This window comes from Dermacentor albipictus, chromosome 10 (assembly GCF_038994185.2).
Source record: "Dermacentor albipictus isolate Rhodes 1998 colony chromosome 10, USDA_Dalb.pri_finalv2, whole genome shotgun sequence".
In the NCBI taxonomy this organism is placed as follows: domain Eukaryota; kingdom Metazoa; phylum Arthropoda; class Arachnida; order Ixodida; family Ixodidae; genus Dermacentor; species Dermacentor albipictus.
The window spans coordinates 81,410,945-81,438,334 of record NC_091830.1 but is presented as its reverse complement, the minus strand read 5'-3'; the positions used below and the strand labels follow the sequence as shown (position 1 = coordinate 81,438,334).

Below are 27,390 nucleotides of genomic sequence, written 5' to 3'. Positions count from 1 at the left end.
TAATGCTGACTTGGAATCCGTCAGCACCACGACATCACGTGCAGAAAAGGCCCGTAGTTTCCGCAAAGCCGCGGTGATTGCGGCGCTTTCTACTGTTGTAGAGGAAACTACGCGATCCAGTCGGCCAGACCATGACACATCAAGGGATGGTATGCAGAATGCCGCGGCACAGCTATCTGTTTGTGCGCACACCGAACCGTCTGTGTATACTTGTAGGTGGCTTTGAAACACAGTGCTCAAGTGGTCCAGCACAATAAACTTGGCTTCGGCAGTTGAAATGGTGCGTTTCGTCGGTGGGTGAGGTACATTAAGGCTGCAGGTAACGTCCGGAAAAGACCATGGCGGGTCAAGGCGGCTTTGTTTAGGCCATTCCAATCCTAAAAGTCGGAAGGTGTTCAGCGCCGCATGAAAATGTGAGCGAGTTCTTGCTCTTAGCCGCCGGAGAAGCGCCGTGCCTGCGCGTGACTCGCCCAGCCTTAATAGCTGCGTCAGCAAGGCCTGAGATGCCAAGAGGCGGAGTGGAAGAGACTCTGCCTCATTAGTGACTTTCTTGTTTGAAGCCGCCGTTGGAACTCGCATCGCCAAGCGAAGTCCCGTTCTGTGCACTGCCTCCAAGCGTTCGAATTGACTCGATGACGGTGATATCAGAGGGAGCTGATAGAGAATGCGGCTTGTTATCAGTGCAGCGTTCAGTTTAAGCATGGATATAGGATTGTTTCCCCAACGTACACCCGCCAATCGACGAAGTGCGTTGATTCTTTGCACTGATGCAACCACACTTTCGACCGCACCACGCCATAGTAGCTTGTTGTCGATGGTGACGCCCAGGAATCGAACATGAGTTGCACGAAGAATTTAATGCCCTCTGATATTCAGCGTCAGACGTGTTGACTTGCGTCTCACTCCCGGGAAAAGCATGAAGGCAGATTTTTCTGCTGATAAAGACAGGCCAAGCGTCGATAAGTGGCGATCGATAGTGGAGATTGCGGCCTGGGCTATCCGGGCGAAACGTTTGTGTTGGTACCCCGAGATCCAAATGCAGATGCAGTGGTGGTCCAGCAAGTTTAGGATTTGGAGCAATTTTTGGAGCAGGAAAAATGTCATTCTGGAGCAGTTATGTAGCAGAAAAATCTCTTTTTTGAGCATTTGGAGTAGTACGGCAGTAATCTGTAGCCATTTGGCAAAGCTTGTTATTACTGTGCAATCAGTAAGTGAAGAGTGACGTAAGACACAAAGCCAACGGCAGCACAAAATTACGAATGCGCCAGAACGATTTGCGACGTTAGGCCTGCACAAGACAAAACGTGATGGCCAATGTCCTATGTGCATTCCAAATGACCGATGTGCTTTGATTGACTTTACCGCACCAGACAAAATGTGTATTAGTATGCCTAAAACAATGCTAGAAGCTTGACAAGACTATGCGTCTATGAACAGTGCCAAAATGAGTACCGTTGTGCGCTATGTCGCAAAGACGGTACACTCGCTTTCGTTGCAAGGCAGATTGTCGCCTTACCGTGTGTCATGGGGCATCCGCGATTAGGTACCAATCGATTCAGCGTAAAACCGTAGTTTTCCTCACCTATACCCGACTGGGCATTCGTAGCACTACCGATCAGGCCTAACTAGGCCGAGGCAGTGTGCCATGGCGAAAATTGGCTGTTAGCCGATTTGACCGGCAAGCTTTCCACAAGTCATCATGGAAAGCTTACCGCTAATATGTTCGTCTAACTGGCGATCGGTTCCGAGATCATGTATACGTGTTTCTGACAACTGTCGAAGCCGGCAGCTACTGCAATCACGCATAGAAGCTTACAGATTGGCAGAAGGTTCCGAACTGCATGTGCAAACGCATGAATCCGCGTGCATGAACACGTATATGATACGATCTCCGTGCCTTCCAGTGGCTAATTGGCCCTATACCTTCGCACATAAGCGCTGCTTTCGTCGCCGTTCCCTTTGTCGGCGTCGGGTATAAGAATTGTTTCGATTAGAGTTGATGACCCGGACGACCCTTGTACCAATACAGGCGTGCCTCATAATCAGATTGTGGTTCAGCCACGTAACTGTTTCTGTCCCGGACGTTCCTGTCCCGAAACCATCTGAGTGCCCCGGTTAGGCTACGTGCAATGCGTCGGCCTCAGCCGAATATTTCATTTAATATGCAAAAACAGAGTAGCAAATAATCGACTCGCGAAATGAATTATATGAATGTTAAATTTAATCGTACAGTTGTTCCGTAACGTCCGATTTTCACACTCCCTGGAGGCCGCGAAAACGTCCGAAAAAACGAATCTATGCCTTTTACTGCCCCCAAGGGCTCAAATCGCCACATAAACGTTCGAAATAGCTCTGAAGGCCTGCAAGTACACTTACTAGGCTTATCGGTGCTCGCACTGTGACAGGGAAGCGAGTGCACGGATGTGTAATTAAAGAATGCAGTACATACTGTGTCCCGTGATAATTGCCCCTTCCACTTTTGCAATGCTTCACCGCAACATTACTTCGCGTACGCTTCACCGCATAACACTGCTGTATTAAGGAGAAGCTGACTTTCAGAAGCCGGCATTATTTAAACGCGTCGTGCTTTCCGACCTTCGAAGCCATGGGGGAGGATTACAAAGACGGAGTCGGCGCGGTTGCTAACAGCGACGAATTGGTTTAATGAAAAACAAGGCAGGAACACAGCTTGGTTGCGGACGTCGAAGTAGCTGTAGGCCTAGCTGCGGTGGCCTAGCACAGCGTTGCCGCGGCAGTGGGCGGCGGCCAGTGGATCTGCGTGCGAGAGCGCCTGTTCTAAACGGCGACATAATAAAAATGGCGGTGGAGGTGGCTTCGATTATTGCCGTTTCGGATCTACGGTCATGGAAATAGGTCCGGAAAATGGGACGCCGAAGAGTTTTTGCATCAGAAATTTCAGGCGTTGACTATGCGGTAGGTACCATGGCAGTGGCGCGAAGGTGTCCGATCATTGGGCATGTCCGAAAAGTCGGGCGTCCGGAAAATCGTTCGTTGACTGTAGTTGCAAACCCCACTGAAAACATTGCATTGCCGCAAAAACGAGAAAATACCGCGCTTTTGCGCAGTTGGCGCAAGTGGCACTTGAGTGGGCGCAGCCAGGAGCAGGCAACTCGAATTGTAGCAGAATGGCGCAAATGGCGCAGTTGGACCACCACTGCAGATGTCATCTGCGTAGATGGACATTTTAACTGCCGTCCGACCTACTTTCAGGGCATCTGGGAGGCTGGCCATGGCAACGTTAAAAAGCAAGGGAGACAGGACACTTCCTTGTGGGACGCCGAGGGAAATTCGTCGTTTGTCACTCATTATACTACCGAGCTTAACTTGGACACATCGATCACTGAGAAATTCATGAACGAATCGAAGAGCATTTCCAGAGACGCCCATGGCTCGGAGTCCGTTGATGATGACTGTGTGAAGCACACAGTCGTATGTCTAGGCAACGTCCATAAAGATGGCGAGTGTGGAAAGGCCGTCTACGCTCGCCGTCATGTGCTCGATATGGCTTAGTAGATCCAAGACACTGTCTTGGGCACTCAACCGTGGACGAAATCCGGTCATACATGATGGCAGTCTATTTCCTTGCTCAAGATACCATGTTAACCTCGTACATATTAATCTTTCCATCAACTTTGATACGCATGATGTTAGCGATACTGGCCGATATGAGGTGAGGTTTGCAGGATCCTTTCCGGACTTGAGCACTGGCACCACCCATGCTGTCTTCCACGCGTTCTTTATTTATTTATTTACAGATACTGCTGTCTCAATACATGAGACATAGCACTTTCGGGATCTCTCCTGTGCTCCAGACGTGATTAAATATGTCCAGAAGGGCTCGTTTTTGTTCATATGGCAGATTTGTCAGCATCTGATTGCTGATCGAATCGGGACCCACAGCACAGCGTCTTCTTAATTTGCTAAGCACCAAATTCAACTCACGAAAGGTGAACGGCGTATCCATGGTATGGGATGCTTCAGACAACAGAGGGTTCGATACTCCTGCTGATCTGCCAGATGTGTATACGTCTGCAAAATCTTCTGCAAGGGTTTGCAAATCTTTTCCTTGCTTTAAAGCAAGTGCTTCGAATGGCCTGTGTAGGCTAATCTTTCCGGATAGGCTATTCATTACTCCCCATATCCTTGTCATGGGAGTAAACGCCGATAAACTCTCACAGAAAGCAGCCCATTGAACTCGTCTTAATCTTTTTGTGTGACGACGGATGACAGCGTTTATCCTGTTGTATTCAGTTTTCGCAGATGGATTTCCCGTTTTTCTCATTAGTTTTCGTTCCGCTCATCTACGCGCTGCGCAGAAGTTCTTTAGTTTCAAATCAATGTATAACAAATCAGTACACAATGCAACACGCAAACTTAAAAGAAAAAGGCAAAACACCGCAATAAAAATAGGAACAATAACCAACAAAATATGCATGTTACATAGAGGACAAGAACATCTTTTAACATCATTCTTAGCAGAAAAAAATGGGGGGGGGGGAGACATGACCCAAGAAAGGTTGACGCACTTTCATTAAGGATTAGAAGTTTCTGGAATTCATTTATGTCGGTGACGGTTGCGATGTGTGATGGCAAGCTATTTCACTCGGTTATGGTGCGCGGTATGAATGATCTGGCATAAGTTAGTGTGCGACACGTGAAGCGTTCGATTTTAAAAGGGTGATCACCCTTTTAAAGAGTATGATAGTTCATGGAAGAGCAGACACCGCTACCGTGTTTCTTTTTCCCTGTAGCTCTTATGGTATCTTCGACTGGCCGCCTCCATCCCCCGAAGCAGAGTCAGGCAGATCCGGCGTTCCCCGAGCTCAAAGGCAGAGGACAAGCGCACAAGCCGAACGTGCGACTGGCTCTCGGAAGAGGAAATGGCAGATGCGAAGCCACGTGACTACTACCAATGCCCGATGTTTCGTCTATCCAACGCTCCCGGCGCTGCCGGGAAAACCGGCAGACTCGCTGGCGGGACGAGAGTTTGTCGAGACGCCAGTATGCAGTGGCCGAGGTTGCCTAGGTTACGGTGGGCCGTCGCCAACAGCAGCGACGCGGCGCTGCGATGACGTTTCAATCTCGACGACTGCTCCGACGACAGGGCTCGAAGCGTCTCAGAGCGCTCGAAGATGGAGGAGGGAAATCGAGAAGCACCAGCCGAACGCAGGGTGCGCACCCTCTTTCAACCGGCCGAAGACAACGCCGCTCGCGAGAGCGCGATCAGAAACGACCAGCCGCAGAAGGCATTAGACGTGTTCGACTTGACTGTCGGTTACGTGCTACTTCCATGCTTCCTCAGTCGCCATGAGTGCTCCAGGCCAACTAAACATAGTGTTCATTCACAGCAGCGTTCAACAGGGCTGCCGTCCTTTAGACCGAAGAAACAAATCACTGCGCAGCGGGCCGAAAGTTCGATGTTTCTGAACGGGTGGTGCGAGAATGGCGACTGCAGCGAAGCAAAATTTTCACTTGTGACGGCAAGCGAAGAATTTCCCACGGGCCAAAGTCGGGACACTTTCCGGAGCTATAGGCCAAGCTTGCGGCTTACGTCGCTGAAATGTGTGATCGGTCCCTGCCAGTGATGTGCGACATGGTCATGAAACAAGCCCGGATCTTCGCCTTTTAAGGACATCCACCGTGAGTACGGGTGGGTGGTTGCAGAAGAGCGCGAACTTACGCCAACCGGACCTGTCAAAGGACCCTCCCTGGCGGCTGCGTGTAGTTGGGTGCATTCAGCGTGGGCTGCTGTTCCACAATATGTTGTGGTGCAGTCGTTTGCCAAGTGTGGTATTGCGCTGGACGACGACGCACTGTGGGACCGTAACAGCGATCACGATGGCAGAACTAGTGTGGACAATGGCACAAGTGAAGATGAGTAGTCCAGTGACCATGCCAGCTACCAATAAATTTTCGTTATCGAATGCGCCCTCGGGTATGCTTTCTTTTATGCGAAGCATATTACGAGAGCTCAACCCAGCTCCTCAGGCGCGGCGGTGTCGCCATGAAACCACGTGACACCGTGACGTCACGACAGAGGAGAAGTGGCTTTGGCTCAACTCTTGCAAGACGGGCTGGGTGGGAATCGAACCAGGGTCTCCGGAGTGTGGGACGGAGACGCTACCACTGAGCCACGAGTACGATGCTTCAAAGCGGTACAAAAGCGCCTCTAGTGAATGCGGTGTTGCCTTAGAAACGAGCTGTTTCTAAGGCGTGCATCTCTTGCTCAGGCGCACATTTCGTTGCCGCGCCGAACGCTGCTTTGCTCGACGCTCACCGCGTCCAATGCGGGGCGCGTAGTCGCTGCCCTGTAGCCCATTGTCTTCCACCCCTTGGCGGGTCGACGGGAACGCTGTCGCGTTCCACTCTTGAAGGCGAAGCAGTAATGCATGAGTTGTTTCTTCGTCTAGCCGAACCAAATATAGCCAAGCAACAGCAGTTCACCAGGCTAAACAGTGGTTCAACAACTAAAATAAAGGCTAGTATGCTTCGCATCCTGGGCTTAACCTTACCTAAGCCACAGCCAATTTTTTTTTTCCTGTCACACGCGATATGGGGGGGGGGGTCGACTTACAATCGTGTAAATACGGTATGTTGAATATTTGCTGCCGTCTTGCATTGGACCAAGTGAGGTATGATGAAAAGGTGCCAGCTGGCATTAACTTGAAAACCTTGGGGACAAAAGTTCCCATGTAACGTGCAGTCTATCGTTCGCCACGTAGCCGTCCTGTTCGAGATCTTCCAGGAGAAACGAAGAATCTGGAAGGTACACTGGTCGGTTACTTGACGTGCCAGGTCGATCAAAATTTTCCAGATTATAGTAAACTTTATTCACGAGCTCACGCTTTAGACTTGTCGATTCATTCCTGAGAGTCAGCCGTACGGCTTTACAGAGAGGCCATGGCAGGAATTCGTCCATTACTCCCTTGTGGATCTGAATGGCAGTGTACAGCTGCACCGAGTCCCCGCTTTTTTGAAAATGAACAGCTGGCGACAAGCAGTAGCCGGAGAGGTATATCCGGTCTGCACAGCAAGTATTACCGCCTAGTGCCAGTGCTGATCGTTTCCGTGCCTTGACTCCCTTGGCGAAAAATGTATACCGCTTTACACTTTTAGTGCTGAATGCAAGAACTTTCAATTGTTGGTCTGTTGCTTCCCTATCGCACTGTTTCACGGCAGCCACGCGAATATCGTTTGCGGTCATGTGTTCAGTGATTCTCTTAGTGGCTAGTTCGAGTTCTTTTCCAAAAGTTTCGTTCAGTCGGTCTACGCTGCTGGTAATACCCTGAAGGATGTCTCTATCCGATGATAACTGCTCTCTCAATTGTGCATGATGATTGTTCATGACACGCTCATTCTTCTGCAACATTTCTGACGTCTTCTGAGTTTCCACTCTCACGGTTCTGTTCAATGATAGGTTTAAAGCTCTCATTTCTTGCACAAGTTGGCTTCTGTTGAAGGGCATGGGAGCTTCTGCGACCAAATTATTATCGTGCCCTTGAATGGCGGACCCGTCACCTGTAGTTTGAGGAGCAGCGTCTTGGCTTGTGGCACTCTCTGGTGGCAGTGACAACATTTCCTTCAATGTGTTTATACAGTGGTGCAGCTCGCTGGTTCTATCATTTTGAGCTCTACTTTCACAAGACAAACTGTCAAGCCTCTCCTTCATTTCGCCCACCCTCTCTTCGATGGTTGCCTTCAAAGCCAACAAAACTGTTTGCTGCTCTCTGTATCTCGTCGTCTCCAGTCCGGTGCTGCTAGAAGCAACGTAGTCCCTGCAGTTGCTTTGCAGATGTGCCCGCACATTGCAACAACGGACAACTGCTGCACAGCGAGGACAACCGATGGAATGGTGGTCACAGTCCTGGTGAAAGTGCCTGCAGATCTCCGAAGCGGTCATCACACTCTCGCAGCCGTATTCTTTATTCCAGCAGTGAACCTGCAAGAATAAAATCGCACTGTAAGAAAACTTCACGCGATTCGCCAGTTAAGCATTGTGCCTCCATTTCCAGGCACGAAACACCTAAATGGTTTCTAATAATTCTTTGTCGAAATTCAATTAGGGGGAGGGAGGAGGGAACGCGTGAAGTACGATAAAGTGTTTCGGTAAATGCGGTTAGAATTTCTTAAATATGCGTTTTTCTATTGCAGTTTGAGTCAAATCCACCTAAACAGAATTTGAGGAAAGGACGGATATTTCTTGCCGGAGAAAAATGGAATGCTATGCAAGACATTATGACATGTTTTACATGTGCACTTAGAGCGATTTTACATGATTAAAAATAAAATCAGTAAATCTGACCAATTTCGGACGTAAATTCATCTTGTAAGGGGATTACTGTGCAATAAAGACATGGACAACAAAAGTAAAAGTGGACAGGACGCGCGCGTCCTGTCGCTACATTTCTTCTCTTCTTTTCAAATTTAAACACTGTATTTCATATGGTTTTTGTCCGAAAACGACTTTTAAAAAAACGGGTCATTGTGATTTCGTTAAAAAAGCCATCAGAACTTTGGAAATTAAAGACGCTCCTAAGCTTCATCAACAATACGACAATAAATACAGCTAGAGCACAGGTTGGCCTTTCTGAAAGCATAAGCAGCCTTCTTTATATTGTCTTACAGGATCCTTTTCTTGAGCACAAGTGAGGGCAGTAACGAAACAAGCAACACAGTACTGCATCGGTACTGCATCAGCAGTACTTGGCTTTCTTTATTTGAAATGCGATCTGCGCACATGATTCGTTTGCGTTATTTGACTTATTTCATTGTGGTGCTTTTACTAGAAGCTGCCTAGTTTTTGTCATTACACTAGTGCATGACATAGTTTCGGTTTCTGGATTTGGTGCATTAAAAAAAAAAACTCATCATAAGGTCGGTTCCCGTGTCTATGAATTTCGGACATTGCTCCACCCAAGCACGTACCGAATTTTCCGGTGTATAATTCGCACCTTTGTATAAGACGCACACGCTTCCTGCCTTTTGCGACTTTAGCTCGGCCGGCATTACCAAACGTAATTACTTACCGCGAAATGTCGTCCTCGCCCCACCTTTCAGGGCGCTAAATTTGCATGAACAAAATTTTTACGAGCTGCAAGTTTTAGCTGACGAAAATTTCAACCAAAGTGCATACTACGCACAGGAAACACATTTATTGCACTTCACTTGAAAGTCACCAAAGGTCTCATCCTCCGACGTAATGTGAAAATGTTCAGCCACTTCGGCCGGTAGCATCGCAGGGTTAACACCACAGCTTAAGCAGCGTTGTAAGCACTTGAAGATACGCCGCTGACGTTGCTTCTGCAGGGCAGCATGCTCGGGCTGAACACATAAACATCTATAGCAACGTGTCACACCTGAAACGCATGCAAAAACAAAATGGCGACCGGAAGCTGAAAGCACTAATGACTACTTCTGGACTTTTTTAACGGGCAAGTTTTGGGTGCCACAAGGTATTAAAAAAATTTCTATGCTTTTTTCTTATTGTTTGTCCTGCAGGTTTAACGGCTTTGTTAAAACACAAATACAATATAGCCTAGTAGGCTTGACTTCCAATCAGAGAGGCACCTGTATCATGGAGGCCAGGATGGCCGCTATGCCCACACACTTGCCAGCTCCGAGCCCTCGGAGCTGGCAAGTGCCGCCATGGTCGCTCCACCGTTAAAACAAGATTCAATTTCTCCCAGAATCGTTCCGCACGCGGATTCTTGTACTCGTCAAAAAATATGGGTACAATATTCACGCTAGTACCGTTGGTTTTATGCATATATAAAACGCGCCCAAGATCAAATTTCCCAGGCCGCACTGGTACGTATATTTCAGCATTTCCATGGCTTGGAGTGCAGCTCCCGTGAGGAGAACAGCAAATGGCATTCGGTTTGAAATTAGAGCTCTTTCCGTGTCACGCAGCGATGTAATACTTAGCAGACACGATCTTTAGTGCGCATTGTGCGCACTGTGCTTGTCAGCTCAAAATGGCCAGACCTGTTGAGGGGCCCTTTAAGTTTAGCACGGAGAAATCGGGTGACAAGTAATGACGTGGTATCAATTGAATAGCAAGTCATATCCATTGCAAGCAGTATAAATACCTCGGCGTACACATAAATGAAAAAAAAAACTGATTGAAAGGCCCGCCCCGATTACCGCATCTAAATATTAAGGGGAAGCACAATGAAGCAATACTAAACATAAAAAACGTTGAGGCTACGATATATATATATATATATATATATATATATATATATATATATATATATATATATATATATATATATATATATATATATATACAGGGTGTCTACCGAGTTAAGATTTCCAAATTCCCCCAGTTTTCCAGGTTTTCAATGAGCACCTTTGCAAAATTCCCTGAATGAGCCAGAACATCGCTTTATGTCAAGACAGGCTTACACGATGTTGCCCGATGCTGTCACTCTCTAGTAAGCATGTTGAAACAAAAAAATTACTTAACCTAGTTTGAATAGTAAGGACTAATGTCTATTTTGTTTAAAAAGAAAGCAGAAGGAAGGTGTTAGTAAAATGCACAGCGAAAAAAATGGTAAAGCCCATTCCAAATTGAGTCGAACATCTTAAAATACGAATGAAAAGAAGATGCATACATAAGTAAATATTTTAAATATGAGCTATTTCTACCAAGTGATAGCAAGCTCATCGGTATGAGGCCTGAACTTTGTCACAACTATGATTCTCTCTCAGCAGGTGGGAAGTCAACCTCAACTGTTCTGAAATGCTCTCAGCCCACACACATCTCAGCGTTGGGTTTCACTGCTTTAAAGAGTTTATGTTTGTTTGAATGAGGGACACCTGCATGTCGGCGTCAGCCAGCACTTTGTTTTTTGAGCTCGAGCTCCTTCAAAGAGGCGGCGGCATGCTCCTTTCCCGTTAATTCCTCAGTGCGTCGGTCCCTTCTGTTTTCATCCTCCTTCTGCCACTCGTTCACCCCATGGATCATTTGAAGCATCCGTTTGGTCAGTTGTATAGTCAACGCCCGATTTTTCGGACTCCCTAGGAGTCGCAAGAACACCCGAAAAATCGGGCAGTTCGAACAAAAATTAGTGCATGTCTTTAACTTCCCTTAAGGGCTAAAATTGCCACAGGCATATCGGTGCTCGTACTGTGACAGGAGACTGGGTTGCACGCGTGTATAATTATGGAATACATATTGTGCAACGTGACAATTGCCCCTTCCAACGCTTGTTATGCTTCCCCGCGTAACAATGCTGTACTGAGGCGAAGATAACTTTCGAAGACTTGCATTACGCAACGCGCTGTGCTCTGCGAGCTTCGAAGCCAATCGCGAGAATTTACAAAGGGGCGGAGTCGGTGCCATTGCTGACAGCGGCGAATTTTTTCAATGAAAAACACGGCACCGCACGACATGAAGCTTATTAGCGGACGTAAATGCAGCTAGGCCTAACGTTGCCGCGGTGGTGGCTACGGCTGCCAGCGGATCTGCGTGCGAAAGTGCCGGTAGAGTGTACTAGAATGGAAAAGTGGGGGGGGGGGGGGGTCCAACGAGGGCTCCGCGCAAAGGCATTTTTTATTGAAAATCCAGATGGCGCCACCGTCGCCTTCTGGACGCCACGCCCCCGCGCGCGGCGGAGGCACAGAAGCACGGCCGTGGTCGAGCGCAGCGTTGTAGTTGCGTTCAAGGATGACCGTGCCTGTATTAGCCGCAGCCACGCAGTCAGATGGATCGCGTTTGCTTTCCTTTTTAAACCTTATGTGCGTGTTTCACTGTGTCATGAGATAACGAAATGCAGAGAGCATATTCAGAAGAAATGGGGATCATGTGCAGTAATGGGATGAGGTACAGGAATAAATGAACTGTGTGGCATAATTAGGAGTTAAATAAATATTGGTAAACCTTTGTTTTCTTGCTTTCTCAAGGCGATATATTGAATGCTAATAAAATTTCCCCGATGCACTAATAACGATAGCAATTTGACATTTAGGGAGATGTGGGTCACATTATTCGTTACGTGCAGCACATTTTTATTGTAATTGTGTGTTTTGAAGATATTTATGGAATAGCCGTTTTCTTCCTTATTTTTATGCGTCATACGCCTGAGATGTAGTTTTCCAGATCCCCTGGGTGAATAAAGCAAACATTGTTTATATTTGCTTGAATTAGAAAGCATGTAATCGGTTGTCTCTGTCTTCGAGCTTGCGCAAGTTTCCATTGTCACATGCCTCCAATCTGAATGACGGTTCAATTGAGAGCGGGAGCATTCTCTTTCATGACCGGCCTTCGTCTGTTGCATATGAGGCCGTTCTCTTTCGCGTGGGCTGCTCGGGTGTAGGCTTCTCGTAGAGATACTACGGAAAATACCGCAAAAGATTGTGGGTACCGCATCAGACCGAAGCACAGGCTTTCCACGCTGTGTATATACTTTCTGTCATTCGATGATATGCACATAATGCCTCAGTATGTACTTTGCATCAAAGTGCAGCTCACAAATGGAGTCAGTGACTTCCAAAGGGCCGATCGGTGCGGTGAGGATTGAGTTCCCGCACCGTGTCGCCTTTTTTCATCATTAGGGTCACCGAAGAGCGAGAGCTTGGCCTGACCTTTCAATCTACTGTATACGGTTATGCACCCCACTACACAACAGTAGTTCTTTCGCCGAGGTGTCCTCATCCGCTCAGTCTTCGAACACTCTGCCAAGTCGCCGAGTTACGAGACAAACTATACAGACATATGCGAGGGCCGTCTGCGAGCGTAAACATTGTGCAGACAGCATCGTTTAACGGAAGCGAGGAATCTCCATTTATGGCAAAGCAGTAATTTTATTATATTCTTTTTTTCCGCACATACTAGAAACAAAAATTTACCAAACAAACACAAGCATGAGGTTGTGTTCAGTAGACGGCGGCGCGTCGAGCAGACAGCTCGCGCCACCGGTAGGCGTCGGTAGGCATGGTTCCGGCGGGCCGCCGAGGCACCGGATTGGCCGGAACGTCAGAAGAAGGCGACTGCAGCGCCACCGCAAATTTCAACGTTTTTCGCTTTACTCTCGCCGCTTGCCGTGGCTTCAGCTGGACCTACTCCCCTATGGGGCTCTTGCATTGCCCAGGGGGCGCTGCGAAGGATGGAAGGATGGATGTATGGATGGATGTTATGAGCGTCCCCTTTGGAACGGGGCGGTGGCTTGCGCCACCAAGCTCTTGCTACTATGCTGCCTAATATCCTACCTAGGTTAACCCATGAGAAAAAAAAAACACACTATGAACTACCACGTCCAAATTTTCTGATACCCTATTGCGAACTGTGCTTTTGTACGTCTCCGTCCTTTGTCGTTTCCCTACTTTTCTTCCACCAATCCGGTGCTAAAAAGGTGCTAAAAAAGGTGCTAAAAAGCGCCATCTGTGCTAAAATGGGTCGTACCAAGCTCGGTCATCTGCTTCGGAAAGCACGTTTACAATAAGGACCCGCCACTTTCGGTTGTGTTGTTTCACGGCCTGCAGCGAATATGGGGCGCCGAAGATTTTTTCAGGGGTGGCACGCTGCGTAAAGGCAAGAAATTATGCAATGCCGAATACGTGTACGCCGTTCAAGAATTAGGCGGCGAAGTTTTAGCACCGTGTCAATCGCAAGTGAAGCGAGTCGCGTACGAAGTGGAACTTCAGGTAAGGTTTCCACGCTAGCTGCTAGATTGAGGCGCACAAACGCAAGGAAATGCTTGCTAGAAATGAATCCACAGCAGCGATAAGCAGGCATCATGTGTACGGAACTGCTCGAGCACACGACGGTACGCGCCGCGATGTACGAACTGCTCGAGCGCACGATCGTGCGCGCCGCGACGGCAGCGGTCTTTCGACATGCCGCGAAACGGCGGGCCTCCTGCAAACTTTGTTGACTGCATGCCGCTAAACAAGTAGTTATACTTGCGTTGTAGTAGCGGCCATCTGTCCCTTTTAGTAACTGGTAATAACTGATGCAATGCATATGAGCTCGCACGTACGTGCGAATCGCGCTGCAGCGCGAGCTCGGGCGCTGCTCGCTTGATGTAGGTTTTAATGACAGCGCTCGAACATCGATGTGCTGCAGTCAATACTGCCTTGCTGCGCTGCCTCAACGTGCTGGCTTGAGATCAAGGATGAGCGCATTTAACTCTCTTAACCTGTGCTGCTCGTAGTGGAGTAGTGAATTGTCATCGAATGAGCCCGACCATTTGTGCTCATTTGCACAAACCTGGTCACTTCACCACTTCGCATCGGTCGAATTGTTGATTGTCGTTGTGGCCGGGTCTCGTATCGTGAATTACCAGCCATGCCTGCTGCTATGTCGGTCTGCTGTCGGGACTGTAGGTGCACAAGCCCGAACATTAGAACGCAGATAATCAAGCAAGCTTCAAGACAGGTGAAGCAGTCAGCAGGGCGCGAAGTTTCGCTTACTCAGCGCGACGAACTGCAGCTATGCAGCGCGCCCGACGCTCCACTTCGTGAGGCCTTGAAGGAAAACGGCAGAATCTGATGTTGGGATTCAGGCCTTGTTGTTCATTGCAGCCCACGACGCAGAAGTAATGACGGTGACGCCTTTTCGAGGCTGGACTAGGTCTCTCCGGATCGGCGTCACCGATTCCTTCTGCTCCTAGCATTACGGCACACGGAGAGTCCGTTTCCGTTAAACTATAGGCTGCGGCGAGCTCGCAGCGTGGTCGGCGTGGTCTGTGAGAAGTGACGAGCCTTTTCGCACTCGCAACAGGGCAGAAAAAAGTGCGAATCGACGCAAAACTCGGCCTGGGAACGTGCTTCGCCACAGCCAGGGTTCAATACGACCCAAGCTGGTACGACCCAGATGTCGTTTCCCGCGCCGCCACCAGGCGCCGCTACTATACCTCAAACTCCAGCGCAAGACGCCCATTCTAGTACACGTCAGATACAACTTTAGAAAAAAGGGGAGGCCCCGCCCAGACGACCGAAGCGCGACGTCCGATTGCCTCCGCGACTATAATAATCACGCTAAAAAAATCGTGCTTCTGAAACGCGCAATTCTCGGTATAAATAAAGACTTTTGTATGTTGATGACTGGTTTAATTGAGCTCCCATGTGCTACAGCACATGCCGGATCGCGACAGAAAAATAACCCCCTGCCTTCCACAACGCTGCCCGTCGTCTGCTCTTTAGAGCTTCATTGCAAGTAACAAAAGTAGAAAGAGCAGCTCTGCATGGCTTTTGCGCTTGTTTACACGTACATGGCACATTTACTACTCATGTTCCGAGCTTCAAATGAATCAGTTGCTATTGAAAAAGTACTTATATAAAACAATGCACTTATCGCAACCATTACAAACTCAAGACGCTCGTTGTCAGCGAAAGCACAGTGTTCAAGGTGAAAAGGGAGGTGAAAGCTTCGCATATTTCGGGTTGCAAACTATCGACGTCCTCGCGACAGTTTAGTCCGACCACGACATGCGGAGAAAAGAAGACGCAGCACGAAGTATGACACGTTGTGAGCGCCGAGGTCGTGTGCACGATCTCTTTCGCCGCAACGAGATACCGACGGTCGAGAAGATCACTAACGAGTTCGCGAAGCGTATATGGTGTTACGTTTGTGCCCTGGGATTTGCCTAAAGGAAGGCCAGTGCTATGGTGGGTCGACCGTGGAGGCAGCATTCATCCCCGCATGGTGCCTGCTTCGGGCACACGACTACGTGCACGGCTCGGGTTTCCTCGCGGCTGCACGGCGTCCACGGCGGAAGCGGCCACCGGATCACGGACTGCTATTTGGCCCCTCCCCGTTCCGGCAGCAATGCAACACTTCCTCCTTTGTCCGGCGGCGCCCGCACCTCGAACGACTCCCGCTGTGTTTGGGATGGTTTCCAAAGGGGGGCTGTGTTTCGACCCCGTGCCTTGCAGTTGGTTCCCTTTGTCTTATGCGGGCCGTAGAACTTCCCCGGCGCACCATTCCGACCGACCGTCAGATCGACCCGACGCCGCAGCGCGGTTCGAGGAAGCGCCTGCCACCGAGAGCGGCGTTACGACCACGGAGGCTGCCCGGAACCTCTCTCTCTCGACCTTGTTTTGTCCTTAGGGACTGTCTGGGGAATCTGGGGACTGAGGGGTGTTATTTAAGCAGCTTGCAGCTGCTCTGTTGATCTCTCTCCTGATAACGACGACAACATGTAAACATGGCATAAAGAATTCTTCGCTGAGAAAGCACTCATCGTCTCTGTCTTTGCGCGAAGTGGGGTCCAGACCTTCTGCCGGCCACACATACCTCGGCACACGCAACAATGGATCTCCCATCACTGAAGCGGCATACTGAACGTCAAGCACAGCACCCAAGCAGCACAGCAGCCAAGCATTCTCCCATGACCTCTCAAATAAATAAGCAGTTCATTTGGTGACATATTACTTTTAATGGGAGCCTAATTCTGAAAAAGCAACGTCCTGCACAGATCGTGCTTAATATAAGTATTGGCATGGAAACATGCTGAAATGCTGGAAAATCTGAATTCAAATACAGTTATCAACCCTGAATAACTATGTGGGGCCCAAAATGCTTATTCGGGCAGCCATTGTCCAGCTTCACACGAAAAAGCAGCAGTCAACATAAAATTGACAGCCACTCTTGGCAGCCTGCACGGCAAAGCACATTGTGCTTTGCGTGCAGTTGTGCTGCCCCTACTGTTTTTTCCAGCCCGTTAAGATGAATAATGCCAATGTCAGAAGGCCCAAAATACTCTATTGGTCAGCCACCTACGAGCATGATGGGCCCTGTGATGATATAAGTCATCGGGGCACGCTTGTAAGGCACCTTTAGCATCTGCACTTCAAAGCGCAGCCATGTCGTAGCCATTGTAGGTGAAACAGCAGTAGTCAACGCGAAAATGACAGCCACTGTTGGCAGCTTGCATGCAAACACACAATTCAGGTGGTGGCATCGATTGTTTATTTTGGTTACCTGGCACAGGCAAGTAATGCGAATAAGAGAACAATTATCAAACGTCATTAGCTTAGTTAGGCCCAAAACACTCAGTTGGGTAGCTATTAATAGCAGTAGTCGAGGGCACCCTTGAAAGGCACCATTACCAGTCTGCACGTCAAAGTGCAGTCAAGCCGTCGCCACTGTTGGTGAAATGGCAGCAATCAACGCGAAAATTACAGCCACTGTTGGCAGCTTGCATGCAAAAACACATGCATGTGGTGGCATTGTTTATTTTGGCTGTCTGGCCCAGGCAGGCAATGTGAATAAGAGAACAATTATCAAACATCATTAGCTTAGTGAGGCCCAAAATACTCACTCGGGTAGCTATTAATAGCAGTAGTCGAGGGCACCCTTGAAAGGCACCATTAGCAGTCTGTACATCAAAGCGCAGTCATGCCGCAGCCAATGTTGTATTTGTTTGTCTGACCGGGCAAGTAACACCAATGTAAGCACAATTATTCACCCTGAGTAGCTCTGCTAGCATTGTTTGTACTAAAAAATGCCGAGTGAAGTTGAATGTGTTTATTGAGGCAATTATTTAATTCACAAGCCATCGCATAGCGATCGATGGCCAGGTTCAGACAACGACAGTTGTGAAGTAATAAATGGTGAAAGTTGCAAAAGCTCTCAGTCCACTGCTTTTCTGGGCTCCATTCACTGAAAAATGGCTTTGCAACGACAAAAGCGTCAGACAGGAAATGACACCCAACTGCACAATGTTACTCGTGTTGAAAATTTTCACCATCATATGTGATGGGCAGCGAAACCGTCTGTTTACTAAGACTGAATGCATGAAAAATGCAATGCACATGCAGCCTTTCATGTGCATTTCTGGCGAGCTGCTACCTGCACTGATGCATAAACATGAACAGAAGTAAGAGGCAAATTACTGTGCAACCCACATGACGCTTTTAATAAAGTGTATCTTTAAGCCTTTCTGTTTTCATAGGCGATCAAAATTTGTTTTGAGCAAGTTGGTTAATCACATTGCAGCAACAACACATGAAGCAAGGACAGAAAACGCAGCAAGTAGGCAGATTGAGAAGACGAGGTAGACCAGTGAGAAAGGTTTTAATGAGATGGTAGAGGCCAGCCATGCAGTGTACAGGAGATAGTGCTTTGAATGAGATTGGTTAATGAAAATGTGTAAAGACTTTGAATTGGTAAAGGCAAGGCGCAGAAGACCAGGACTCAAGAAGAACACAAACGACAGGACCGGCGCCTCCTGTCTTGTCGTGTGTGTTCTTCTTGAGGCCTGGTCTTCTGTGCCTTGCCTTTACTAATTCAAGCATGAACCAATTAGCCCAATCAAGAGTTTTACTGGAGTAAAGACTTAGCTGAAAGAAAACTAGCAAGAACAAATGCTAATATAAAATAAAAGGACAGAAATGAGAGTAAGCGCAAACACGCATGGAAGCAAGCACGTATTCAGACAAAAACGCGATAACTAAGAAAAACTCAAATATAAAGAAATGCAGGAAATAAAAGAAATTGACAAACGCAAGAAAACATACACACATTTACAAACAGACGCGGGTAGAGGTATTAGAGGAGCAGGTTTACAAGCTGCTGTGCCTACCTTCTCGTATGTTTTTTTTTTAACCGTTCTCTTAACACTGTCTTGGGAATTTTTAATTGCAACATATCATAAGAATCGAAAAGTAGCGCGAAGCTATGTTGTGGGAAACCATATCGAACGCTGGTAACACAACTTATGCGTAAAAGTGCCACAGCACGCATCCTACAGCTTGCACGCGCGGTGAGCACTGGTGGTGAGCACTGGAGCACGCGCGGTGAGCACAACCCTCGAACACCGCCGTTAGGCACTTGGCTATCTCACTGCTGACAAGGATCGTTCACGATAAGTTAACGGTGACAAATCTTTGCATTGAAGGCTTCTTTTGCAAATATTTTTTGTTGAGACACTCATAGGTTTGTTTCATGCACGTATGCTTTTCTCATTTCTCCTGAGAATGGTTTTGCTCCATCACTTCACCCCGTCCGACGAGAAATGCAGTGACACAGTACACGAACACACCCGCCGCTGACAGTAGGCACCAAACTTTGGCAAACTTTTCTCGGCGTAACTTCACTCGGGAGCGAAATAAAAAAGACGTGGAACAAACAGGTAGGATATGTGTTTGCAGCGGTTGCCGTGGGATCCTGTTTTCAGGCGAAGCGTAGCGCAGCGCCAGCGATGCTCGCTGCAATGTTTTTTCGCCGGATCACGGCTTAGAATGCACACGGCACAAATGGCGCATTGTAAGCTCGCAGTAATATTTCCGGCATGACAGACAATCACAAACAGTTTGGGAATTCACTGTGACGAGGCGTTGACACGTACAGCTAACGCAACTTGGCCCAGTTCGAAGCCCGGGCGGCCATCTTCTCCAACGGCGGGGTCACCGGCCGTCCGGCACATGACGTAGGTCCAGAGTGCACGCCCATTGGTGGATGCTCGTGTGCCTCCGCCTCAGAGGAGTAAACGCCCCCTTTTTTCTAAAGTTGTATCCGACTATAGTGCCAGTTTGAGGCGGCAAGATAATCAAAATGGCGTGGTGGTGGCTTCGATTAATGCCGTTTCAAACCTGCAGTCAGGGCAATATACATTGACTATATGAAGTACGTGGTGGTGCCGCAAAGCCATGCAAATTATCGGGCATCTGGAAAATCGGTCGTTAACTACTCTGCCAATACCTCGTGCCGATGATACGCGTCAATGACGATTCGTTGTGATTCCTGTTACTGGAGCCAGAATTAACACGACTTTCGTTCTCTTTCAATAAAGTTACAGCTAACATTCCCTGATAGAAGCACAAATTCCCTGAGTTTTCCCCGACTATTCAAGTTCCCTGATAATTTCCGGTTTATCCGGTTGGTAGACACCCCGTATATAAGATGGTGGGCGGAATCTGAAAAAGAGTAATGGTGCCAGCGCTAATATTTGCAAATGACATTCTGTAGATAGAAGAGGATATGTCGGGGTTGGAAGTTAACCAAAAACTGCTAGCCCAGTTGCATTTGGGAGACCATGGTAAGCCCAAAAATGTGGCAGCGCAGTGTGACATGGGTTCAGGCTCTATTGCAGAGCATAGTTTTGAAGAAAGACTCAGAAACATGGTTGAAAATAAATTAGTGGATAAAGTGCACAAGTATCTGTACCTGAAAAGCGTGGACACGGAATGGAGGAAGAGGTCAAGAAAAATAGCAAACAAGTACAGGGTAAATGAAAGTGTAAACAGACAACCAGGAGTCGTCATGAGGGAAACCTGCACAGCACATTGTATGCAAACAATGGAGACGAAAAGACCATGGAGATTTACAAAAATAACAAAACAGAAATTAGAAAAATTTGTACTGTAACACGAGGGGGAGTGCCCTGCTAATGGAGGATCGAGCTGGTTACCTAAGGTCAAGACATACCGGAGCAAATATTTGCAACATGATCAGGCATATCTCTGCTGCAGCAAAAGTCTGCAGACAACTCAGCCCATCCTAACCGAATGCAGAGGTATTCACTCAGTGAAACCCGTAGGTGATGTACACGATCCAGAACAACTTGTATGTAAAGTGAACGGAAGCATCAACCAGTCAGGAGCAGAAATAAGCAAGCGAAGACCGAGGTGGTAAAAGAGCCGCTATAGGGAAGAGATGGCATATACAGGCATTACAGGCATATGCAGCAGCACAAGGTCGATATAGAAGTTTTGAGGAAGAGAAAAAAATATTAAGATGTATACAAGAGTGCTAGAATGAAAGCACGCATGGCATACCTGATTAACTCAAGCAGGCTGTGTGACAATTTGCACCACCCCTTTTCAAAGAGGGTGCCAATAAATTATCATAACGATGGCATCAAACACATTTCCACTGGCAATGACAGCATAGTAAAGGTAGATCTACTGCACCTTGGTTATAACATTGGCCTTTTGGTATGTTTGGGATTTCTTTACGGGCACACAAATGTATACCGGACAACAATGTAAATTTGCAACAATGTAAATTCGAAGCATCCATGTGCTTGCTTGATGCTACGACACGATCTAGCTTCCACGTAGCTTGAACAGTGTGTGGACATGGCTGATGTTTTGGCACGAACAGCCAAGTGAGTGCTCTCAAAAGTGACCACCATAGAGTTTCATATAACTATAACTAGAGGGAAATCTGGCGCTGCGATCGCCCAACCATCATGGGAATGATGGGAAGTACAGGGTATGGATCGGTACTCTGTTGACTAGCGAGCTAGTCTACAGGTCTTTTTTGGCAGTTTTGGTTTTGCTTCAAGCACAATTGCTGTAACCCACAGTGGGACAGTGCAACGCAAAGCTCTCTGCCTTTGTTCTGTGGCTCAAAGTGGCGATAGTGCGCTGTACCAGCGGCTGACACGATGTTTGTGTCACGGTGTGGTGTCGAAGCCCTGAAGAGAAAGTGACGGCATCATAAACGTTGAAAGAACTTATTTTGACCTTTCTTTACCTTGGTTTGTTAAATGTGTTAGGTTGGCGCTGTAGCGTTACGTGCTTTATGAAACATCAGAAGGGCAAAAAACTGATATATGACATACACAGTTGTACTTACAGTGGCTCGACAATCAAATTTGACCGAATAGGCCCAATAGTTCAGTCAAACTTGGCGGTGTTCGGGATTTATCATGCAGGCATAGGCAGACCTACAACACATGGGCAACTGTTTCTTCGGGGGCACCGCACGAACGGCACGAAGGGTCCAAGTCGAACAGTTCACGTCGTCGTCGTTGAGTGGCCAAAAATCCTCTGCGAGCTTGGAAGAATAGTGCGCTCGGTCTGCCCCCCTGTAGTGTGGTTTACTGACAGGTTCCAGTTTATGTATCGCACAGCACGATAGACTGTTTTTCTTTGTGGTCGCTGTGCACCAGATGTCTGAGCTTGTCTGTGTTATCGATTCGTTCACTTTACTCCATTCGCTTTCACTTTTGGTTTCCTGGAGCTTTGGCTTTAGGCTGAATTTTGTTTCGGTAGAGGAGAGTCGTTGCATCCAAAGGGTCTTTATGCCCTTATACTGCGTGTGTAAGTATATTCAGCGGCTGTAATTGGCTGCAGGCATAAATTTCAACCTACCCATGTATTGTAATCTTGACCTTGCTTCTTGAATTGCAAACGGTGACCAGCCCATTTCGCCTGTTATTGCAGCATTGGCTGTGAAGATGCTCCCCCCAGCAGCCATCGTCCAAGTTCGTTCTGGTGCCAGTTTGGGCATTTTATTGTCTGTGTTGAGTATGTCAGTGCATCAGTTGCGTGTGTTGTTGCTGAGACTGCGAGTGTTTTCCACAGTGTGCGACCAATTGAATAAGAATTGTACGAGTGTCGAAATAGGTGCCATACTCGACCTTTTAGACGGTTCGGTTCTTCTATTATCGAATCAGCTTGTTTTCCGAGGTAGTTTTTTGTCTGATATTTAAATTCCAAGATACTTATAAGGTGCTGTCTTTGTTATAGAATTTCCTTCTTGAGTGGCAATCCTTCAGATTTTTTGTTTAGACTCATCCATTGCGATTTTTCTGCGTTGAACTTAAGGCAGTCCTCAGCTGCAACTCGGGAGAAGATATCTAGGAGGTCCTGCAGGTCTCCTGCCGACTCAGCCAGAAGCACAATATCGTCAATGAATGCCAAGCATGACATTTTTGTGTACACCTCTTAGTAGTGTGCTGTTATTGTGGAGAGTCTCACTCCAGGTCCCTCATCATTTAGTGCTTTCAGGAGGTAGTTTATATCAGCCATCCTCAAAGGGGCGGCGCAATATGTTCGGTGCCACCAGCTCCTTCTAAAGTGTGAAGCCACATTGACATCACATCATCATTCGTGTTTGTCGCACACAGTTGCGAGTACTTCTGTGCTTTGTGCTGGTACACATGTTGCTTTTGCAGTTTCTTGTGGTATGAATCACTTTGTGAACCTGTTCACTTGTTTCTTTCTCACCACGACAATCGAAACAAGCGTGAACAAGACCAAATGAAACAAGTGCGAGCGAGAGCTGACGTGAACAGACGATAGTACAAAACGAGCAGTCGGGCAGGCACACATGACATCAGTTTCCCACATGCGTCACTGAAGGGGCCACACTCATTGGTCTCTGCCATTTGGGGCTCGCGTCTTCCATCTCCCGCTCCGCACTCACTCTTTCATCTTACACTGTACTTGTTCGCCAATGGCCCCTAAAGAGCCTACATACGGGCGGGCCATGTATGTAGGCTCCCTAATGGATGGATGCTGTGAGAGCCCTCTTTGGAACAGCATGGTAAGTTGCACCACCAAGCTTTTATTATATTACCTAATGTCCTACCTATGTTAAAGAAGAAAAGAAAGAAAAGAAAAAAACTATGAATTCCCATAAGCAAACTTTTTGAACCCCTATTGTGAACTTTGTTTCTGTACCCCTGTTGTTTATCGTTTCACCAACTTCCACCAATATTCCAATGGCCTCTTACTAATCTTTACTGCGGACATGTTTACTTCCCCATGCTCTCGCTGAACCCGAGGGCTTCAAGGAGGCCAGAGGGGCCTAAATTGACCACTGGGTAGATATGAAGCAGTAAAACGATGGACACCGACCAAAAGAAGTACTAAAAAGGATTAAATCTAAAATATGTTTCGGCTTCCCTACAGAAGCCTTGTTCACAATGGGCCATTGTGAACAAGGCTTCTGTAGGGAAGCCGAAACGTATTTTAGATTTAATCCTTTTTAGTACTTCTTTTGGTCGGTGTCCATCGTTTTACTGCTTCATGCTTCATCCCAACCAGACGGGCTTCCGTCGAACCCTTGATTTCACTGGGTAGATATATTCACACTCTAATAAAACATGCTCCATCGTTTCCCTAGCTTAGTCGCAGCAAGCACATGCTTCGTCTTCCTTGTATCTCGCTTTATAAGTGCATATTCTAAGGCATGCTGATCTCACTTCAAAAAGTAAAGAGCTTCCCTTTGAGTTATTATAAATTGTTTCTTTCCCGATTTCTGGATAGATGAATGGATAGATGCTATGAGAGTCTTGTTTGGAACGGGATGGTGGGTTCTACCACCAAGCTCTTATTATATTGCCTAATGTCCTACCTATGTTAAAGAAAAAAAACAAAAGAAAAAAATCCACAATGAATTCCCGTAACCAAACCTTCTGAACCCCTGTTGTGAACTTGGTTTTTGTACCCCTCCATTTATCGTTTCACCAACTTCAACCAATATTCCAATCGCCGCTTACTAATCTCTACTGCAAAAATGTTTACTTTCTCCCTGCTCTTGCTGAACCCAAGGGCTTCAAGGAAGCGAGAGATGCCTAAATCGAGCACAGGGCAGATATCTTATCTGATACCTGCCCCAACACGGGTGCGCCATCTTATGGAAACTGCTTGAAGCGCACACAAAACTGGTATTGGGGGCAAGCTCCACCAGTGGAAAAGTTGGCGCCACCGTCAGCGTGACGTGGCATGAGGGATCACATGAACGCAGCGGCAGCATCGGCTGCTCCGGAGGCGCCGAAGCGAGCTGAAAACAAAAGTTTAAAGTCCCAGCTGCACTGCGGTTCTGATTAAGTGGCGAGGTTTTACCACCTTGGGTGTCTGCTTGACAACAGTTGAAAGTACTATCATATGTAGTGGCTGCCTTTGGAAGCATGCTGCATGGTAGGCTACTGTTTGGTGCCGCAGTGCCGGATGTACGCAATGGAGCCTGATGTAAGGCTTATCCACACGTAGCCGCAGGACAAGGAGCTACGTGAAGCTTGGCTGGTGAAACTTAGAACCGGCAGACAGCCATTGGCTGCAACTCGGGTATGCAGCAAGCACAGAGGTGAGGAAGTTTTCTGCTATGGCACCAGGACTGCAACGTTTGGTGAGTAGCAGAAAATGCGCACTGAGACGCTCGCCCGCGCCCGCTGCCCAGCTAATGTCATGACTGTTTGGTCAATGAACTTGTTGATGCTAGATACTGGCAAGTTCACTGGAAGGGAAAGGGAGCGGTAAGATGCACATGAAAAAAAGGCATGGCATATGGTCATGTTTGTGTTATGAATTAATGCAGTGGATTACGAAAAAGAAACAGAAGGAAATCGCATGCTCAGAAGACCAATAAACATACAGTGTGACGCAACTTGAGAAATAATATTGAAATGTCCAAGAATTTAGAAGACAAAAAAGATTGAATCGGCGCGACGGCACATCACAGTCGCCATAGCTAGGCATCGAAGTCTCAATAAAGAAATTCTTCTTGAACAGTTCTGACAGCGTCCACACACCAATGGTTGCTTGTGTACTGTCAATGCTCATATGCTGCGGCCTAATTAAAGCTCATGGCACGGTGCGAAAACGTGCTCACAGCGAAAACAAAACATTGGGCGCAGACATGCATGCAGATGCGCAGTCGGATGCTGTGAGCCCTTGCGATCGCTGCATTGAGGCTTCATTCTGTTATGCATCATTTGGTTATACAGACAACCCACTATGATAACATATTTCACATATGATCTTGGACTGTAGCGCGAAGTGACACAGACACGGACTGGACGCAGACAGGACGAGTCAAGAGTCTGTGTCACTTCGCGCAACAGTCTAAGATCATGTTACCGTACCAACTCGCCCAACTGTCTACCCTTTTTCATTATATTTCACATAGTTTACTCTCAGCGTTCGCCTACCTTTCACGCAAGAAGCCGGTTCGGGAGACTCCATCGCGGCGATCGCGCGCCGAGGCGTTCACTGTACGTATTCGTATAGAGACGGCGTCTGTAAACGATTCTGTGCTTTCAGTTTGCCCAAGCTTATTATATAGACAATCAAAAACTACCCTCGTTTTCAGAGTACCTACATAAATGTTCAGGAGGGCTGCCGCGTGGTGTTTTCATTGAGCGCCGTAAGCGAAACCTACGAGGAGCGCGCCGCGTGATCCCTCATACTACGCAAGGGAGGCGCTTCCGACAGATGGCGACTCTGTAATTCCTCGCCCCCCCCCCCCCCCCCCCCCCCAATGCTGAGACGGGCGCCGTTCACGCACCTCTTTTAATGTACACCGTGCCACCAGCACAACGTACGGAGATGTACAAAGGCAATATCCTTACGCAGTGGAATATAGTTCCGGGAGTAACTGTCTTGAATAGGCGACGTTAGTTTCATTTTTGCCTTGTGAATGATACCGTTTTGGTAGTAATAAAGGATTGGTATTCCTAAACTCGCGAGTCCAGTTTGTTTACTGCAGCTCTTCATTAAATTGAACTTGCTTCTTACCTTCCGCTTGAGCAAATTCTCCAAAGGGAAATCTCCCCACTGAACGTCTTCATCAAGAAAAGCGTTACCGTCGAGTGGGCAGGAGTGTTCGTCGCCGACCACGCACTGCTCGTAGCAGGTACTGCACAGCACATGACGACACGGCAGAAAGGCGATCAGTCTGGGCAGCAAACCACACCCGTCGCATATTCTGTGCGCCGGAATGGGCTCGGCGAAGAACAAAGGTCTCCAGTCCAGTTCCTGTGAAAACCCGAAAACAGCTAACCGCTGGGCTTGAAAAGCCATGAGGCACGGCGCATCCGTCAAGGTCGTTCCAATTGTTTTGCGGAAACTTCAAACTTCAAATCATAAACCACCTGTAGACGCATAAACCTCGCGCAATTCGTTTTTCTTCTCCCTGATAAGCACAGACGCCTTCCGCGTTGCTGCGGCTAATGCTGATGATGATAATGTTTATTGTTCCCAAGGTCGTTCCATTAGAAGCAGACCAGAGACGAATAATAATATAGCCTCCTTGTCCTAATAAAGTATTATATACATATGTTGCACTCTATCACTCTGCCTATCTGTTCTCTTTTGTTCCTTCACCCGCCAGGTCCAGCATGCAAATACGTGGCCTTTGAGATTTGAGTTTGTCATCCACAAGCATTTGGAGCATCGTGATGTAAACTGAGATTTTGCAGCGATGTCTTTTCTGATACTATAGCGTCTTTCGAAGCTTTTCGCGTTCGTGAGCGGTCCCAGGTGGAGCGCTGAACAGTAGTTGGAAACCAAGGCACACGAACCGCGCGGGGTTGTTACTCCGCCAGCCAATCACAGAAGTAAAGCTGTCGTCATGGGAACTTTTTAAAATGGCGTCATACTTGATACCTCCTGAGCGTCTGCTGTCCTTGAAGAGTCTTTTCAGCGGCGGAAGCGATGAGGTGCACAAGAGACATAGAAAAGTATATGGAGTCTGAGAATATCACTCTTAAGAAGTCCGAGGTACAGTTCATTTTACTACTGAGCACGTTTTACTCATGAAACTTTCCTGCCAACAGAAGTGAAATTTGACAATAAATAAATAATGCTGACACAAGGCCTTCGAGATTCGCGCGCCGGCTGATTTTGATCTGGCCGTCCCAACTGTCACGCTCCTCAACAAAAAACTTAGTGCCTTCCACTCTTTGA

The 27,390-nt window shown here is 47.6% G+C and overlaps 1 long non-coding RNA gene across 1 annotated transcript; it reads right to left on the bottom strand.

Annotated features, from left to right (window-relative positions):
- Positions 1-5,343: 5,343 nt before the first annotated feature.
- On the bottom strand, positions 5,344-26,731 carry LOC139050946 (uncharacterized). The gene is made up of 2 exons (XR_011509159.1): positions 26,221-26,731; positions 5,344-7,960 (listed from the first exon to the last, which is right to left on the bottom strand). It is a non-coding gene; the product is annotated as an uncharacterized lncRNA (long non-coding RNA).
- Positions 26,732-27,390: the final 659 nt, after the last annotated feature.